This window comes from Pleurodeles waltl, chromosome 3_1, assembly GCF_031143425.1.
Source record: "Pleurodeles waltl isolate 20211129_DDA chromosome 3_1, aPleWal1.hap1.20221129, whole genome shotgun sequence".
In the NCBI taxonomy this organism is placed as follows: domain Eukaryota; kingdom Metazoa; phylum Chordata; class Amphibia; order Caudata; family Salamandridae; genus Pleurodeles; species Pleurodeles waltl.
The window spans coordinates 1,372,569,529-1,372,588,720 of record NC_090440.1 but is presented as its reverse complement, the minus strand read 5'-3'; the positions used below and the strand labels follow the sequence as shown (position 1 = coordinate 1,372,588,720).

Here is a 19,192-nt window from a genome sequence, read left to right as displayed (position 1 = left end):
ATTCGGTGCAAAACTTACTCCATATTTATACTTTGGTGCTAGACCCGTCTAGCGCCAAATTTATGAAGTTAAAGTCATTTTTTGGAAGTGGAAACCTATCTTGCCTTAACGAGATGCAAAGTAGGCGCTCCTGTGCAAAAAATTACTCTATGGCCTTAACACCATATTTATACTCCTGTGCAAAAATGGTGCACGGGTGAGGAGGGGTCAAAAAATGGTGCAAAGCTTGCTATGCCCCATTTGAGTTATGCCTGGGTCAGGGCAGGCATTACGGTACCTGTGGGCCTATTCCCAGGGACACCCCACCCACACCAGAGAGACAGTGGAGGATGGGGGACCCCATCCCAGGTAAGTACAGGTAAGTATTTTTTTTTTTTTTTTAAAGTGCCATTGGGGGCCCTGAAATGGGCCCCCGTACATGGCACTGGGTGCATTGGCCATGCCCAGGGTACCCTGGTCCCTTGTGCTGGCCATTGGGGTGGTTGGTATGACTCCTGTCTTTTCAAAGACAGGAGTCATGTGGTATGGATGGTTTTGCGTCAGAAAATGACTCTAGGCAGGTTAGAGTCATTTTCTTTACTCTAACCTGCCTAACATCATTTTTTGGTGCAAAAACCCCTTCTTCCATAGTGCCAGCCCAACCCGACTAAAGTCTTTTTTTTTTGCCGCTAGCCTACCCTTTGCACCGGCTTGCACCATTCCATAAATATAGTGTCCGTCTGGTGCACAGAAATGGTGCAAGCCGGTGCTAAGCTTTTTGGTGCAAAACTAAGTATAAATCAGGGCCTTGGAGTTCACACATAAGCACAGATAAAGTATTACTTACAAAAGTGACGGAGCTATGGGTAGAGAGATCTCTTTCCACTCCGATTCAGTAGATATGTTTAGGTAGGTGCATTTCTGTTCCAAAGAGCGCAGGGGCAGTGGAGCAAGCATTTGTATGATTTCACCCAAGAGCTCAGGGGTGTGACATAGACTGAATCAGGATATTATGTATGAACACAGGGGTTATGGAATACATGGGAGCATGAATTCCCCCAAGAATGCTGGGGTATATGGCCAATAGGTGCATATTTTGTTTACTTCCAGGTTACACAGTGTGGGAGACAGGTAAATGATTTCTCCACAGGGTGCAGGAGGATATGTGGCAGACATGTACATTATTTACCCCCAAGGTTGTAGGGACAATGTCATATACAGGTGCATTATTTACCCTAAGAGTGTAGGGACAATATGGCAGACAGGTGCATGATTTACCTTAAAGGTGGAGGGGCAACAGACCTACAAACTCACACGGTCCCACCATGTGACATGCAATATTTGCTCCCATGACACGGTCACCAGGTAAGGAGCCAATATCACATGGAGGCAGAGAAAACTAACTGCAAACCACTGCAAGCAGTGTTTTTCCACTCGTTTCGGAGGGTTTTCACTGCTGATCTCCATTAATGGGTGTGAAAATCCCCAGGCCATCTGCAACAGCCTCAGCAAGAGAAGAGGGTTTGTTTCTGGGGTGGGGGCAAAAGTGCCTCTTAAGTGGTTCTCGGCCCGAGGCCATGCCCCCTACAAGTCCCCGCCCGCTCCGCACTCTGTGAGATTTTTCTTGAGGTTGGCAGGTCTGGAGCAATTTGGTAGGCAGGTGAATGATTTAACCCCAAGAGAAAGTAGTAGCTTTGTGGCAGACATGCATGATTTACCCCTTGGAGTAGAGGCAATGTTGCAGACAAGTGCATGATTTACCCCAAGAGTGTACGATCAGTGAGGCAGACAGGGACATGATTTCCCCTCGAGACAGCAGGAACTTTGTGGCAGACAGGTACATGATTTACGGTACGGAGGTAGGGGTAACGCGGCAGACAGATGCATGATTTACCTTAAGGGGGGGGGGGCAATGTGGCAGACATGCATGGTTTAACCCCAATAGACAGCAGGAGGTACGTGGCACAGAGGTGCATGGTTTACCCTAAGTGTATAGTGGCAACATGGCAGACAGGTGCAAGATTAACCCTAAGGGTGAGGGGCGATGCACAGAAAGGTGCATGATTTAACCCAAAGAGACAGCGGGACCTATGTGGCAGACAGGAGCACGATTTACCCACAGGGTGTAGGGACAATGTCGTAGACGGATGCAGGATTTATCCTAAGGTTGCAGGGGCAATGTGGCAAACAGATGCACGATTTTCCTTAAAGGTGGAGTGGAAATATGGCAGATCGGTGCATGATTTAACCCCAAGGGACAGCAGGAGCTACGTGGCAGACAGGTGCACGATTTGCCCCACAGGTTTAGGGACAATGTGGCAGACAGGTGAATGATTTACCCCAGAGGTGTAGGGACAATGTGGCAGACAGGTGCACGATTTGCCCCAGAGGTGTAGGGACAATGTGGCAGACAGGTGAATGATCTACCCCTAGGAGACAGCAAGAACTTTGTGGCAGACAAGTGCATGATTTATCTGGAGGATACTGGGTCGCAGAGTAGATAGGCAGATGATAACATTCACATGGGAAGAGTTTTTTGCACTAGTCAGTCTCAGTGGTAACTCTCTTGAGAGCGCAGTGGCAGGACACACAAGCATAAACCCACCTCCCTCTCCCAGGAGAGCAGTGTTGTGTGAGAGAGGCAGATGCAGCATTACACCTTACGATGCAGGGCGCCATGTGACAGGCACAGTATGCCTCCCAGGGGAGGGATGTGAAAGAGGCAGATGCTTACATCTACCAAACAGAAGCGAAACAGGGTTCAAGAAGCAGGAGGCGGCGTTTCTACGTCGTGGAAACAGCTGAGGGAAATGTGGAGCCACAGGCTGCTGTCATCTCTGTCTCTCCACCGAACCATGAGTGACCAAGAGCTGAGCCAGGAACACGATGCATTGTCGCGTGATCCCCTGTGTCTGCATAGTGACGCCCCCACCCTTTCGTATGGTGTGCGGGTAATCATCACTCATAGCTCTATTTCATCCAACGCTATAGGGAATTTGCATAGAAAGCAGGGTTGCTGTTTCATCTTTCCACCCACTGAAGAGCATTGTTGCTTTTTTACATACGGGCTCACAGCAGTCTACACCCCCCACCCCAAACCCTCCCTATACCATCAATTCTATATTTGTTCTTTTATCTCTCTCCAGTTGCAATGTTAATCTTTGTAGCACAAAACCTGGTGCTCTTCCTTCTGCAGCAGAAGGCCCTGCAGTCAAGTGAGACCACTGACGATGCTACAGTGCTTTAAATGGGCAGGGGCTATCAGGTACTCAGTACGTGCACTGCTTTATTCGGTACTCCTCGGTGCTGTTCCAGGGCTTCTAATACGAGGGTACGGCACTCCTCAGGAGCAGTTAGGTACTCTGAGACCAGGAGTATCCGCATTTCCATCTAAAGCACTAACTATAGGAGCTGCTATGTGGGATGTAATTCCGAGCTGAATGCGTCTCACAATCAAATTCATTCTGGGAGTTTCTGTAGTGCTGCATCTTCATGACAATTTTCCAAACTTCGTTTTAACTTACTCTTTTTAAGCATTTGTTTTGACTCTTTGGGGTTGTGATATTCGGCCATGTTAAAGCGGGCATCCATTTTCCCTGTTAAATGTCTATCCTATAAAGTTCTGTGGAGCTAAATTTGTCCTAATTCACAATGTTTTCTAGTACACAATGATGTGCACTTACACATGAGAAATGCTTGCATCATTGTAACACAGTGTGTTCCTGTTCGAGTAAGACACAAGTTTACTTACGTGTGTGATCAACAACCTTAGCCCCCAAGGTTGACTGTGGAAGACGCACGCACGGGTCCTCACTTCATAGGTATGAAAGTGCAGCTCATCTCTAGGATCGAGTTCGAATTTCTTCAGAGAAAAGTACTATTTTTTTCAATTGTGCAAAAAATCACTTTGTTGTTATTAATACAGATTTCCCTGTTCAACTGCATTTTTCAAAAATCTAAGTTGCGTGCATTCCTAAACGTTAAGTAAGTGGTAGCAGGTCTGTTTTTTTTTTTTTTTAGAAAGAAATGGAAATGTTGTCCTTATAATGTTAACATATTATTTCCATGAAGTTTTACTATTTGAGGATAAGAAACCAGCAACCAATTCCTTATCTCCTTCGTGCATAGCTAGCTATGTTTCACTGTGCCAGAATTACTTCCTAATATGTGGTAAGAAGCATACATTCAAATCAATGCTGTTCTGCAGTACTACGATCAACCGTAAGCTGCCATTAATACAATGACATAAGAAAAGTACACATTTTTACACAGTGACATATACACTGGAACGCCCAGGTGGAATAATAAATGTTTATTCCTCAAAGCATTTTGCCCCTTTTCCAAAAATGGCTTGGAGGTTAGCTAAAGTGTAGCCTGAAACAAACCGTGACAGTTTCATTTGTACAGAATGCCCACTTATTTTTTAGTGTATTTCCCTCTATTGTTTCCACTTCCTTAAATGAAACTCAAAGTTCAGTTTAGCTCAGGTGATAGATAAAGCGTATCTTTGCATTTATGTCATTTATTTCAGAAAAGCATCAGAAAGGAACATTTGTTATTCTCCCTAGCCTATAAAGTGTTTTAATTTCTAATAGATTGCTAAAAACAGTGTGCTATGATGGGGACATATAATTTGTGTATTAAAGCTCATTTTTACTGTGCAATGCTCTCTTGCTCTTTTCCTTCTCTTGCACTCTTATTTCTTTCTATCTCCACACTTCTTCTACTCAACTTCTTCTCTCTGTCTCCTCTTCTCGCCTGCTTACCAAACATGCATGTCAGCTAAGATTAGGGGTGTGCAAAAGTGTGGGCGTTTTACTTCTCAACTTGTGTGATGCTTTTTTCAAACACTTGCACCCTTCAGAAAGATTGTAAAATTTAAAAGGTTTTTGTGGGAAATAGTCTTAAAGTAGTAGGCTTTTAGAGAGAAATTCTTGAAAAGAAACTTTTATCAGATTTCTTTTTTGTAAGCTGAGAACTCTATTCTTGACAACATTCTTTGGAAGAAGATTCACCTGCAAACAACATTAACTGATATTGATAAACTCCACTGTCCAAAGTGTACAGACAGACAACGATGAAAGCATTTGTAAGTAAAAGTTAAATTTCATACATTGTTATTTAAGAATCACAACTACTGCTATTGTTGAGTAGTCAAAGCTTAAATGCTGCCTAATTCTCTATCTTTAATACATTTAAAATAACTGAAAAATCAACTAGCCTAGCCACTATGAAACTTCTATGGACATCTGGTTGGTATAATTGAATTCAAAGCTCACTTTAAAAAAATATTTTTTAGACTGTTCAAATTGTTAGAATCATAAAATTGAACTTCTTTGCTGATGTTTAAAACACTTCCAGATGTTCCAATTGCTGTTATCTTCTATGTTGAAAGTGTTTGTGATTTCATACATTCAGATATGATTGCTACATTCTGTAAGACACTGACTCCAGGGGGCATCACTGCATCCAGATGTAAATTTTCAAATGCTGCATTCAAATGCAACTGCAATTTCCGAAAACCCACTGTTGCGGAAGTGAATGGGACCAATGTGCTATATTCACGAACAAAAATGAAAAGTGACTCAACAAAACCTGCCAATTTATTCCCCTTAAAATGCCTGAATCGATTCACACTCTACCATGAGGTACTATACCAAAGATAAATATGCTGCTGCCTGGGAAATAATGGGTCGATTATTAAAACCTTTCTATGCTCCAAGTAAGGAAATATTCCATCAACACACATGGGTAGCACTTTGTTTCGTTGCAGTCCCCTGAACAATTGAAAATAGCTCCGACAAATCTGCACCACATTTTGCAAAGTTCTTAAAATATGTTTCAAATGGAAAAAGCATTCTAACATCATCACTGACCACCCACTCAGCATGTCCCAGTGCAGATACCGTAGTTAATTAAATATACCAGAATTTTAAGCTTAAATAAATCTGTCTGTCATTGGAACCCTTTGAACTTCTCATACAGATGACTGTCTCACACCCTTCCATCACCACGGCCGCTTTAACTTCTCCCCCTCCATCATGGGTGCAAGACTCTTGCCTTTGGAGTGGGAGTACCCCGCCTACCCCCACTGCAAAAGCCAAACGCGTCCTTCCCCCCAAAAAAACAGACATTGCCACTCTACCATATCCTGGTACATGGGCCATGACGTGCATTCATTTATTGTTCCACTACCAAATGGGGTCAGTAATATATTAGAAATGTGTTGTGTTGTGTTGCATGACACTGCGCTTTGTCAGTAGTGAGTTGCTGCATAAAACAGATGCTAAAAATGCGTTCACCGACGTAAGCTCTACGATCAGGGTTCCTATTCCTACAAAATTTCAATGCATTCATAGGAAACATTTGGTAAAAATGACTCAACATAAATCTGTAATATCATGCAATACCATAAACACCATTAGTGTCATACGATGCTCAACAAGTCATAACTCCTAATCTGTATAAACATACACAAAGCTGTCATATCATGTCTGATGTGAAGAATATACAGCAGGTAACACACACAACATATACATTCCAAATACACCATAGGACATATTTAAAATATTGTGTAATAATTCATTTTAGTGAATTTTCCAAACTTCTAAAAGAAGTGCTGGGGATATGAACACGCAGTACTTAGAAATATTAACAGATCAGACTATCTGGGTGAAGTGGAATGATGATATATGATCATTTGCGTAGTGAGTTATGCGATGTTCACAATTACTGGAATGACATTTGAGAATTATGTACAGTAGTCAAATGATTAATCTATTTGGGGGTAGACGGTGACATGTGCATTAGAAGTCTGGTTTGTCATGCCAGAGAAGCTGATATTTGAGGGACCACTTAAACGCCAGAAAGGGGGTGGGGAGGAGGTACACCTGAGTGAGATGTGAGGGCGGGCAGATTTCATGGAAGAAAACTAAGTAGGTATTACATGATACATACATAACCTACATAATATATCATATATAGTAAACCTTATGCTATTACATAGCATTCGAGTTCTATAATGAAACTACAAAAAAGGCGTTGTGCACTTTATAGCTTATGCCAGTGTAAAAGCTGGATAACTCCTGAGGCATGTGCTAGAGACAATTTCAACGAAGGATACTACCTACGTGCCGCTGCTGACCACCGTACAGTGTGCCGGCACAGACAGAACAGATCGCACCCCCTACAATCTAGGATCACGCCTGTCCACAAAGTGGTAGACACAGCTATATTTTTGGCTTCGTCAAGACAAATGGCCTCGATTGTCCAGTCAATAAAAATGCGTTCAGAGCCGTAACTGTCATTACAAAGCAATCTTGTCCAGAGCGGGGCCTTGCCATGGTTCAATACAACTGTCAGAGATGCGCGGCGAGATAGGTCAGTCAACATTAGCCCATGTCAAAGTGCTGAGGACCAAGAACAGCCCAGAGCCTGTACTGATGAGCTGACAAGCGCAAATCCATGCTGGCACCAAGTAAAGTTCCAGGACAGGAGACTACATTGAGGAATGTATGAAGACAGGACTGGGCTTCGGGGAGTGTAACTAGACAAGAGACCAGTTTGACCCAGCAGCAGCTCCACACAACTGTAAGAGACACATGCTCAGATAGGTCACCAAACATTGGTCCATCAAAAAGTGCAAGGGACCAAAATATGGACTAGATTTGTACTACAAACATGACAGGGCACTAATCTTGGCCATCACTAACGAATGTACCTAAGACATGCTTGAGTACCATGTAACATACCAGAATAAGACCAGAAACAATGAAGAATGTTCAGAGGCACTCAGAAGGGATCAAAACAAAACTCATCTTTGGGGATTTCACTAATCAATACTGGGTATCAAGTAAAGAACATGACATGCAACAACAACAGAGAATAAACCAAGACATAAGACGGCAATGAGGACTACAGCAAAGCAAAGCAAGAGCCAGCACCAAGGAAGGTATCCAGGTAAGAGTGACCATTGGGGAACGTTTCCAAAGAATAATAGAGACAGCACCTGAGAATCCACAAAAGAGAGAGAGCTCGGAGAAATGCCAAGGATAGAAAAGGAGGAGCACCAGGGAATAAACCAAGACGTGCCTATAGGGAGCTAAGTAGAATGTAGCAAGATGAAACAACAGCCAGGATCGGTTAATATAATAAGACAAGAGTGAGAAACAAAGAAAACACCAACACAGAGCTAGAGTGAGCACCGATGAAAGTACTTAAGTTTGTACCATAGCAAGACCAGAGATAGCAGCGAGGATTGTACCAGACACGAATGAACCAAGGGATTGTAACAAGACTACAGCCTAAAGTTCAGGAATGCACCAATGCCAGACCGAACACCAAAGAATGTACCATGAAAAGAGACTGCACTGACAACAGCCAGCATTCAGGAGTGCACTAAGGCAAGAGTCAGCACTGGGGTATGCCACAAGAAAAAAGCCAGCAGTAGAGAATACTTTTAAAGACGGGAACCAACACTGAGATTGTGAAAATGCAAGGCATACACAAGTACTGGGTAATGCAAGCACTGGATAATGCAATAAGACAGACTAGAGTTTGCATCCTGGAATTCTTCACAAAAAGACAAGAGTCAGAACAAGAAAAAGTACCAGAATAAGAGGCAGCTCAGGGGAATGTACCAAGAAAAGAGCAGAGATAGTAGCAGGAATGAGTTAAGGAAAGACTAGAGCCAATGCCAGTGAATGACCAAGAAAAGAGTGAGCACAGGGAATGTGCCAGGACCAAACAAAATCTGGCTTCAGGTAATATATAAAAAACAAGCAGGATCCATGACTACAATAATGCAAATACCAGCATAAGGGGGGTGCGTGATCAAACTGTCCAAGACGGTGGAGACTTTCTGAGAGAGTTCTGTCCCTTCCCTAAGCTTTCCTTGGCTTCCTGCTTTCCATAGACACCTCCTGCTTGATCAGGAGGCTCACTTCATGAAGAGGTCTTCATGGCACATCTGGCTGGCAAAATGGATTCGTACTTCCAACTCAACCAAGGATCTCTAGAATCCCCACACCTGCTCCCCCTATGCTTTCAATCACTTATCTGAGGGTGGGCAGTGGGTAACTCTCCCAGGAACGATGAGAGGCAATCACCCAGTTGAAACTTCCTTATTTGACTTAGAACTTCACATTAGACATCTTGGAGACCACAATGTACTCTGCCCAAAGGGGGGGCACAAAGATCACTTTATGGCAACAGTTAACAGAGTAGGCCAAGCACAGATAGTTCATTTTACAGAGATGTGTCTACAGCATGACAGCAAAGCTGGTAAGCGACTCTATACCTCAACAGATGGGAGGATCCCTTATGCATGTGGATGAGTGGAGGCAATCTCCCACATCTCTCCCAGCAAAACGCTTGGCTCCGCAGATTTCCACTGGAGCTGTTCAAGAGTCTCTCTTGAAACTTCACTCCTTATCCCATGAAGTTAGTCTGTAGAGCTACTGGCAAGGGGATCTATTCCCCTTTATACCTTAGGGAAACCATTATAGCTGTGCAGTTCATACCTGGTAAAGCAGCTGAACAGTGGTCCTCTTACAGACCCATCTCATTGATCAATATATAATTTAAAATATTGGCCAAAGTACTTGTCAATCACTTTCTATTTTGGGCCTGATTATGGGTGCCCCTGCATCTTTTATCACATTCACTAAATAATTATATCTTGAGGATCAATATTTACCTGATGCAATAAATTAATCCAATTACAGGTTTCTGCTATGAAATTGGGGCAAAACATGCCAATTTTTGGTGTCTACCAAATTTATATCTGCATGTACCTTTGGTTTCTGAGACTTTTTCAGCCAGAAACATTGGAAGGTTTGAGCAACCTGGAGAACATTTTATAGTTCGGGGTTTGCTACCAAACACCTACGGCTATAGGGACTAAAGGTTACTGGGACGTTATAGTTAAGTTGACGTTTGACCTGTACAAAACCATAGAAATTCAGCAGTTATAGTTATACTAGTTATGTTAAGAAACTATCACTCTTTGCCTAAAGTCCTTTTCTGGCACAAGTTATAGTTTCTTCAGATAACTATAATTAAAACTGTAACTGCTGAATTTCTATGGTTTTGTACAGGTAAACTGTCAACCTTACTGCATCGTCCCTGTAACTTATGTGTGTTTTTTTAACACACACATTAATATAAGCAGCACTGGCCATGCACCACGGGGTTCAGCTGCAGGGCCTGGCCTACAACCCTTCAGCATGCACCCAAATCAAAGCTGCGCATGACCTTTGGCCATGCACAGCAAGGGGTTGGATGTAGTGAGCGGGGTTCTTTTTCAATTTTTCTCTGGATCCGCAGCTCCACCACAAATTTACACAGAGGGCCATACTGAACCCTGTGGATCCATGGAACCATGGATCGGATGAAAACAAAAAGGGTAATTGTTTTGCCAATGAGGGTCCCTAAATGACCCCTCTATGGTTCCTATGGGGTCAAAATACCTACATTCTGACTCCTTATGTGTTTTTGCAATGTTTTTTCCCACCCCCAGCCAATGCGACAAACAAAATGCGGCTGCAACTTTTCTGTAATGTTGCAGCCAGCTAATCAGGGCCCTGCTTTTCTTCTGGATCCATGGATCCTCCGGAGATGGAAAAGGGTTTTTTCCAAAACACATTTTCCTGATTCATTTTTCCATAGAGATTTTGAACAGCAATAGTGCTAAAACCACTCTATGGAATTACACCAAATTGGTGGGGGCACGAGTTATAGTTACCTTACAGTACAGGTTATGGTTACTTGAGGTAAATTTATCTATAACTGGAGAATTTCTATGGTTTCGTACATTTAAAATGTGAGCGTAACTGTAACGTCCCTGTAACCTTTTTTTAAAGTGAATATATATATGTGTATATATATATATATATATATATATATATATATATATATATATATATATATACTAGGAATAAGCAGTGATGCGTAGGTAGGTAATCCTCTCTAACATGCTTTAGATGTAAATTCTCAACAGAACTTTCTTTCACTGCCAAGTCATCCAAATATTCTGGGGCCATGTCTTTGAATCCTTCTCCAAAGTCTTGAATTGGTCACAAGTTCGCCGTTCTGCACATCCTAAATGACATTGAAGCCACTCAGTACTTCAAGGCCCTGGTTAGGCTAGGTCTGAACTTATCCAAAAGGGACACTGCACAATAGTGGAGAGCCATCCACCCCGCCTGGTGGCTCGAATGAATTAATGTGCATGGTCCTTGAAAAACAAATCTACAAGGCTTGCGGATGTTAGCAGAAACACCTGATCTGGGAATCATAGGAAGAGATTTGACAATTATTCCCTTAGATCGACTGAAAGGACCCTCCGCTTATTTCTCAATTAACTTTAATTTATCTTATGCATTAATGCTTGTAATTTGTCTCACGCCCGATTTTCTTAAATGTGATGGTATCCTCTATACAATGGATTCATTTTGTTTCTGATTATACTTAGTTCCACTGTGATGCTTAACTTCGAAATGCCAATACAATTATTTATTAAAAAACAGCATCAGAGCTGCAAAGATCCAGCACAGAATAGAGCACCCTCCGTGCAATACTCCAAACCCTCTTTCAGTATTAGATCGATCGCTGTACTGGCCCCAAGTTGCTTAAAGATTTTGGGACGAGGCTTAAGAACTATATTTTCTCACAATAATTCTTTGTTCTGCTGATGGTGTCACCTCAACACGAGACCTTTGGATATTAGAGTGCTTTACAAATATTCTTTTCATTTTATGCCAATGATCAGTAATAGGGAATTAAGAAAGACAAGACAAAACCCAACACCTGGCAATGCTTCAATAGCAGACCGCCTCTGGGAAATAAACTACAACAAGGACAAAGTCACCAGCAGTAAAAGCAACAAGAGTAGACAAGACCACCACAGGGGAATTACCCAAGAAAATGAAAAAGCCATCACAAATGAAGAGATTGATACAGGCAAGAGACAATGCTGAAAGCATCAAGACAAGAGACAGAGCTGAGAAATGATCGAGAAAATGCCAGAGTCTGTATCAGCACAGTGAGCCAAAGCAAGGGAAAACATTGGGCAGTGAATGAAAATGAGCTTGTCGACTTGGGAACGTACTCAGCCCATAGCTAAAACTGAGACATGAAGCCCAAGGAAACCCATTTAGGCCCCTGGCTAGGCCACTCACTCACACTTCCACGTACACATTCGCTGACATATATACTCACATATTCACTCACTCACACTTCCAGGCACACGTTGGCTCACTTTAACTTCCACCCACTCATTTTCCCTCATTCCCACTTTTACTCATCCTCACTTCAACTATCTCACACATACCCTCACTTCCATTCACTTACACTTATACTGGCTCTCTTTTCTCTGCTTTTGTAAAATGTTGCTGCTCTGCTCTTCCTCAGCGGCCTTCCGGCTGCCTACAAACGGGGATGCTGTGACCTTCCTACTGGGCCTTTCTGTTGCGTACACAGGCTGCTGTGCACTTCTTGCCTGGTTTGGTTCTTCTGCTGAACATATATATAAGCTGCTGCTGTGAAATACCTTGCTAGTCCACCCTCTACATGTTGAGTACGGAGGCTGCTGTGGCCTTCCTGGTTGGTGCATCTTCATGCTACTGTGTGCCTGTGGTGTCCTTCCTAGCTAATTCATCTACTTGCTGCTGTGTACAGTCTGTAGTGTCCTTAGTGACTAGCTCATCTTATTGCTGTGGTGTACAGAGCCTGGAGCGCCCTTCCTGGCTGGTTCATCTACCTGCTGCTGTGTACAGAGTCTGTGGTGTCCTTCCTGGCTGGTTCATCTATTTGTTGCCATGTAGAGTCTATGGTGTTATTCCTGGTTGGTTCAGTTACTTCCTGCTGTGTAGATTCTGGGGGTTCTTCCTGGCTGGTTCATCTACTTGCTGCTATTAACAGAGACTGCAGTGTCCTTCCCGGCTGGTTCTTCTTCTTACTGCTGTCCACAGTGTCTGTGTTGTCCTTCCTGGCTGGTTCATCTCCTTGCTGCTGTGTAGAGTCTGCAGTATCCTTCCCGGCTGGTTCATCATCTTGCTGTTGTATACAGAGTCTGTGGTGTCCTTCCAGGCTGGTTCATCTTCATGCTACTGTGTAAGAGACTGTGGTGTCCTTTCTGGCTGGTTCATCTTCTTGCTGCTGTGGAGAGTTTGCAGTGTCCTTCCTGTGTGATTCATCTGATTCCTGCTGTGGACAGAGTTTCTGCGGTGTCCTTTCTGGCTGATTCATCTGCTTGCTGCTGTGTACAGAGCCTGTGGTGTCCTTCCTGACTTGTTCATTTTATTGCTGTGGTGTACAGAGTCTAGAGTGTTCTTCCTGGCAGGTTCATCTACTTGCTGCCGTGTACAGAGTGTGTGGTATCCTTCCTGGCTGGTCCATCTTCTTGTTGCTGTGTACAGAGTCTGTGGTGTCCTTCTTGGCTCGTTTATCTTCTTGCTGTTGTATACAGTCTGTGGTTTCTTTCCTGACTGGTTCACATACTTGCTGCTGTGCACAAAGGCTGTTGTGTCCTTCCCAGCAGGCCCATCTTCTTGCTGCTGTGTACAAAGTATGTTGTGTATTTTAAGGCTGGTTCATCTACTTGCTGCTGTGTAGAGTCTGCGGTGTCCTTCCTGGCTGAATTATCTGCTTGCTACTGTGTACAGAGTCTGCAGTGTCCTTCCTGGCTGATTCATCTACTTGCTGCTGTGTACAGAGTCTGTGGTGTCCTTCCTAGCTGGTTCATCTGATTGCTATATTGTACAAAGTCTGCAGTGTCCTTCATGGCTGGTTGTTCTACTTGCTGCTGTGTACAGAGTCTGTGGAATCCTTCCTGGCTGATTCATCTTCTTAATACCTTGTACAGAGACTGTGGTGCCTTTCCTGGCTGGTTCATCTTCTTGCTGCGGTGTACAGAGTCTGCGGTTTCCTTTCTGGCTGATTCATCTACTTGCTGCTGTTTACAGAGTCTGTGGTATCCTTCCTGACTGGTTCATCCTATTGTTGTAGTGTACAGAGCCTGGAGTGTCCTTCCTGGTTGGTTCATGTTCTTGCTGCTGTGTACAGTCTATGGTGTCCTTCCTGGCTGGTTCATGTTCTTGCTGCTGTGTACAGTCTATGGTGTCCTTCCTGGCTGGTTCAGCTGCATGCTGTTGTGTAGAGTCTTGAGTATCCTTCCCGGCTGGAGCTTCTTCTTACTGCTGTGTACAGAGTCTGTGGAGTCCTTCCTGGTTGGTTCATCTTCTTGCTGCTGTGTACAGAGTCCATGGTGTCCTTCCTGCCTGGTTCATGTTCTTGCTGCTGTATACAGTCTATGGTGTCCTTCCTGGGTGGTTGAGCTACTTCTTCGGCCATTACAAGATGTTGCTTCTGACTCCTTCCTGGTCTTCCTGCTGTGTGCACATTCTGCAGATGTGTTGAGTGCAGAAGCAGCTGTGGTTAGAGTACTATACATTGCCGTGGGGCTGTGCTAGAAACCTTATGAAAAGTTGTGTAGGTATTTAAATATCTGCATAGTGAGGACAGGAGGAGAATGGAACGAAACATGAATACGACTCTGGAACATACATGTAATGTATAGCGTATGCTAAAAACATTTAAATACATGTGGGTTTTAATAAAGATGGCGCCAGAGGGTGCAGAGTTAAGATAGTTAGGTAAATGCATTTATACTGTAAAGACATTTAGTAGAGGAATGCAGGGAGGTAATACAGAAATATTTAAATACCCACAGGCGACGGGGATTGAATATGGTAAAGCAGAGCGTGGAGGTTAAACGAAGATGTGTTAAAAAAAACACATTAGGCGAGTGCATCCTAAAGAACCGTGAGGGCGTAAACAAGGGCCATGAAATAGGACATATAAAAGTACATGTAGGGAAGCTAGAGGGTATCCTAAAGAATTACTTCACAGGGTGGTTGGTACATATAGGCAACTTCCTTCTGGCAGAGATGAGGAGAAGCCACACCAATACTGACAAAGCCAATTGTTCTGACTTTACCTTTATGTCTTTTCGTGATCCAACCGTGTTCGGTAAAGCAAGGCTCACTGTAATGTGATTAGAGATTAGTGTAGTCAGGCTGGTCGGGCAGTACTGTATACTTGAGGACAGCAGCCCCTAGTGCTGGTCGGTCTTTTGTGCAGGACAATCCTTTGAGCAGATTGAACATAATCTCTCTCACTGGTTTCTTGATTGTCTGTCTCTAGAATGCATCTGTCTCTTGTGGGAGTGAGCCCTTGGGCCAGTCTCTTTCCTGGGTCAGTATGTCCACCATTTAGTCTCTGTCCAGGGAACACATAAAAGGTGTTGAGAGGAATGCTTGCAAGTAGTCTAAACCTTGGGCAGACTAGTTACAGCTTTGCTAGGTCTCATCAGAGGTATAGCTTGCAATATGTGACACAGTGATCGAGGAGCCCATGTCTGAGCATACCTGTGGCCACTTGGGTAATCATATCAAACACAAAAAAAACTATTCAAATAGTCTAAAGCATAGGTTATCACTCTAAGAAGCATTCCAAGCCAACGTTTTTGCCCACTGTACCACTGTAGACAGAAGCCAATCTTCTGTAAATAAGTACTGAAACCAAGCGAAGAGTCTATCTTGAATTGCCAGGCTAGGCTCACGCTACAAGGAAATACAAGCAATCCTAGACTAGTAGGGACCTAATTAGGCCACGTTTGTGAGGTATAACTTAAACTTAACCTAAAGTCTGTAGTACACCAGCAATGGAACCCAGATCATCAAGCATGTGTCAGTATCCTGAGAGGTTTATCTTTTGCATACCTCATCTCTTGCAAGAGTACTTCTGTTTTGCAGAAAGATCTACAATTTGTGATAGTTTCTTATGTAGTTTGTTCTCTTGTCTGGCCGCCTTCTTCAACATGTCTTTCTTTCACGCAGTTCAGACTCCTGATTAAGTTTCTTTCATGGCCCACTCACTTGCACTGTTCAGTTAATTTTGGAATTGCTCAAGACAGAACATGCTCAAGCCACTCAGTTGCACAAATCAGTATCTTGCATGGGTCGTCTCTTGCGCATTTCAGTCTGTTGCATTGGCCATTCTCATGCACAAGTCATTCAATTGCAGAGGTCATTTGGTTGTGCAGCTTGTTCGCTTGAGTAGTTTTGCCCTGTGCAAGGGTCTGTCCTTTATGAAGGTCATCTGTTTATGTGAGTCAGTGTTCAGCAAGGATCAGTCATCTGTATTCATTAATCACTGATTTAGGATACTCTGATGTGCAGGCCCACCCCATGGGCCAGCCTGTTTCACTATCAGAATCTAGCCTGGTATCTCAATCTGCTGAACAGTGTCTAGCAGGTGTCAGTTTTTCCTTTTATGTGGGACTTCCTCTTGCTATGGTCAGGTCCAAATTATGAGGCAGTGCTGAGTAAATTATGTGGCAAGAAAAGCCAAATTATGTGGCATAATGCAGCCCATTTTCTAACTGTATTACTTCATTATTTCATCATTAGGTTGAGCGTGCAAGTGCTTTGATGTGTTGTAATATATCTGTGGGCTTTTAACCACACCCCCGCACGCCCATCACTATCACTTGTTCGTGAGCTTGCCTTTCAAAAATCCTTTGTTTTCATTGGTAATTGCTTTACATTTGTCCCTCCTTAGGGCAGTTTTGTTACCGCCTTGGCCATCAACCCTGTTACATGGACAATTGCACGTTTGCTGTTACGTTTGACTGCGAGCAAACTTCCTTTTCCTTTTGTATCTCTTCTTCGTGCTCATGGCGGCTGTGGTGCTTTGAATTGGCTTGCTTATGTCAACTGTTTTACTTTTCATTTTCAATTTATGTGGCAAGAAAAGTCCAGTTAGGAATTTACAACGCTAATAGCTTTAACTTGAGCAAACCCGAGACCCATTGCGTTGCAAATGCTTGTTTTTAAACTTGGTAATACTCTCTTAGCATTGGCTGCCCCTCCTTAGTACCAATTTAATACTGAAATATAGCAATAAGCAACAGAAAGGTGACCAGTCCAGCTTTGCAAAGGGCCTTCCACTCCGCAGCAACACGTGCTGTCACATTTTTAGTAACCTTGGAAGCGTTTGAGTTAGAAACAAACATTTATTTAGTTAAAATATGCATATTATGCAGCAGATGATGGATTATGTGACAGATGCAACAAATCTGTAATTATGCGAAAGCGCCGTGGACGCACAATCGCATAATTCCATTGGCCCTGTCTATGGTCAGCGTAATGCAGGAGTTGTGGCCAGTCTTATGCACAATTTCGTTAATTGCACTGGTGGCCTCTTGTGTTAGCCATCCTCTTGAGCGGGTTGGCAACTGGGTTTCTTCCCCTGGTCAGTGTTTGGTGCTGGTTGGTCTCTTGCGCGGTTCACTTTTTTGTACAGATTTCCCTCCTGCGTGGATGAATATTTGGCATAGTTCAATCTCTTGTTCGACTCTATCTGTGGCACAGGTCGGATGTGAAGGCAGTTCGGCCACTCTTTGCAAACGAACCGGATACCGAATGCTTTCAAGGAATTTAAGACCATATGGTCTGAGGCCCACTTCTCAGACGCCCAGTTGGAGCCTTGTGAATATGCATAATTATTAATTGCTTTTATTGTGTGTTGGGGCGATAGATTTCCTCGGCAGGCGGCCAGGCTCTGCCGTATGACAGCTCTTTATAAATAAGAGCGGCTTCTCCCGGCAGGACATCAATCCTGCCTGTTCGAAGCTTTTAAGATGAACTGCCCATATTTTCCAGCGAGATAAATATTTCTGTTTACGCCTGCACTGTGCGATTCAATCACGGTGCCACTTTGCGACTTACCATAATAAAGTGCGTGATCACAGCCACAGGCCCAAAACACCCCAATTCCACTGAGGTGACATTTTAAGGGCGTTCGGGTTGAAATACCCACAGCTATAAAATATCACGAAGTGTTGTTTTATGGAGCATTTATAATACAGCCCAACATTTAACATTCACACCGTCGCTCACTGTAAAAAAAAACTCAGCTCACTTCGAGAAGATGCAGTGACTCGCCAGGGGCACGTGGCGCCATACAAATGCTAGATAAAATACAATACACTGGGGTTCTGGTCTGATAAAGTAAGAATCCTAATATTCTCTCTTCTGAAAGGAAGGTAGAGTGATACCTATTTTTTTGCTTGTAGAGTGGTCGCACATAGGGGTGGCGGAGGAGTGTCGCCCCCACGCCAATAGCCGGAGCTGCAAAACTTTTTTATTGAAAACATAAAAAGCTCAGTTTATTATGTTTTTACTATAAAAGTGGTCGGGCCACGGGCATGACGGGGAAGGAGGGGGAGTGCACAGCTCTCCTCCTCAGCCGTCTCGGGCCGGCCAAACATACATGAGCACTGTGGTCTCTCCAGCCCGGCACTGTGTTGCCAGGCTGGAGAGAGCAGGCACAGGCCCCCAGTCTGCCTGGGAGTGCCTTGGCTGGGCGCTCCAGCCAATCCTAACGCTGCTTTGAGCAGTGTCAGGATTGGCCGCAGGGCAGGCTGGAATCCTGTGCCTGCAGCGACAGAGCAGAGAGGATGGAGCAGCATGGAAAAAAGGTAAGTTTTATTTTATTTGCCCCCCCACACTCTCCCTGCCATGTGCCACCCCACCCCACCCCTCTTCCCTCCCGCGAGCCACACCTGATTGCACACTAGATCTATGCAGGCCACAGGCCCTGATGAGCAGTGCTGCACAGACATTGACGTCACCGTCATTGGCAGCTGCAGGACTGGTGGCCTGTGCACTGATTGGTCCATTTTATTTCCTCTATTAGCCGCATGCAGTGTCCAGAATGCGTACATGCGTGTATACGTCATTTTAGTGAGCCCCTCGGTATGTTACATCTTGCAAGAGTAGGGAGGCTAATTCTGGCTGTTTTTACGTGGAAGTGATGGATCATTTCTTGGAGAGGGAAGAGACTGCGTTCCACTGCTCTCATGGGTGTGGAATGGTAGTTGACCTCCACTGTGCTATTCTTAGGGGGAGATTTATAACTTTTTGGCACAGGGTAGTGCAGCAAGTCATTTTGCTGCACTGCCCTGCATCAAACGGAAAGGGCAGGAATGCACTGTATCTTTGCAATACGGTGCATTTCTGTCCCACAGGGCTGGCGCCGTTTTGGCTGTCTAACTCCAACGCAGGCATGTTTGCACCATGGTGTAAGGGTGTCTGCATTGTAGGCAGAATTGTTTTTATGCAGGAAGGGGTGCCTTCCTGCCCAAAAA

The 19,192-nt window shown here is 43.9% G+C and overlaps 1 protein-coding gene across 1 annotated transcript in view; it reads right to left on the bottom strand.

Annotated features, from left to right (window-relative positions):
* Positions 1–19,192, bottom strand: part of GRIK4 (glutamate ionotropic receptor kainate type subunit 4) — a 1,066,812-nt gene that overhangs the window by 922,592 nt on the left and 125,028 nt on the right. The gene's annotated exons all lie outside the window — the stretch shown is intronic.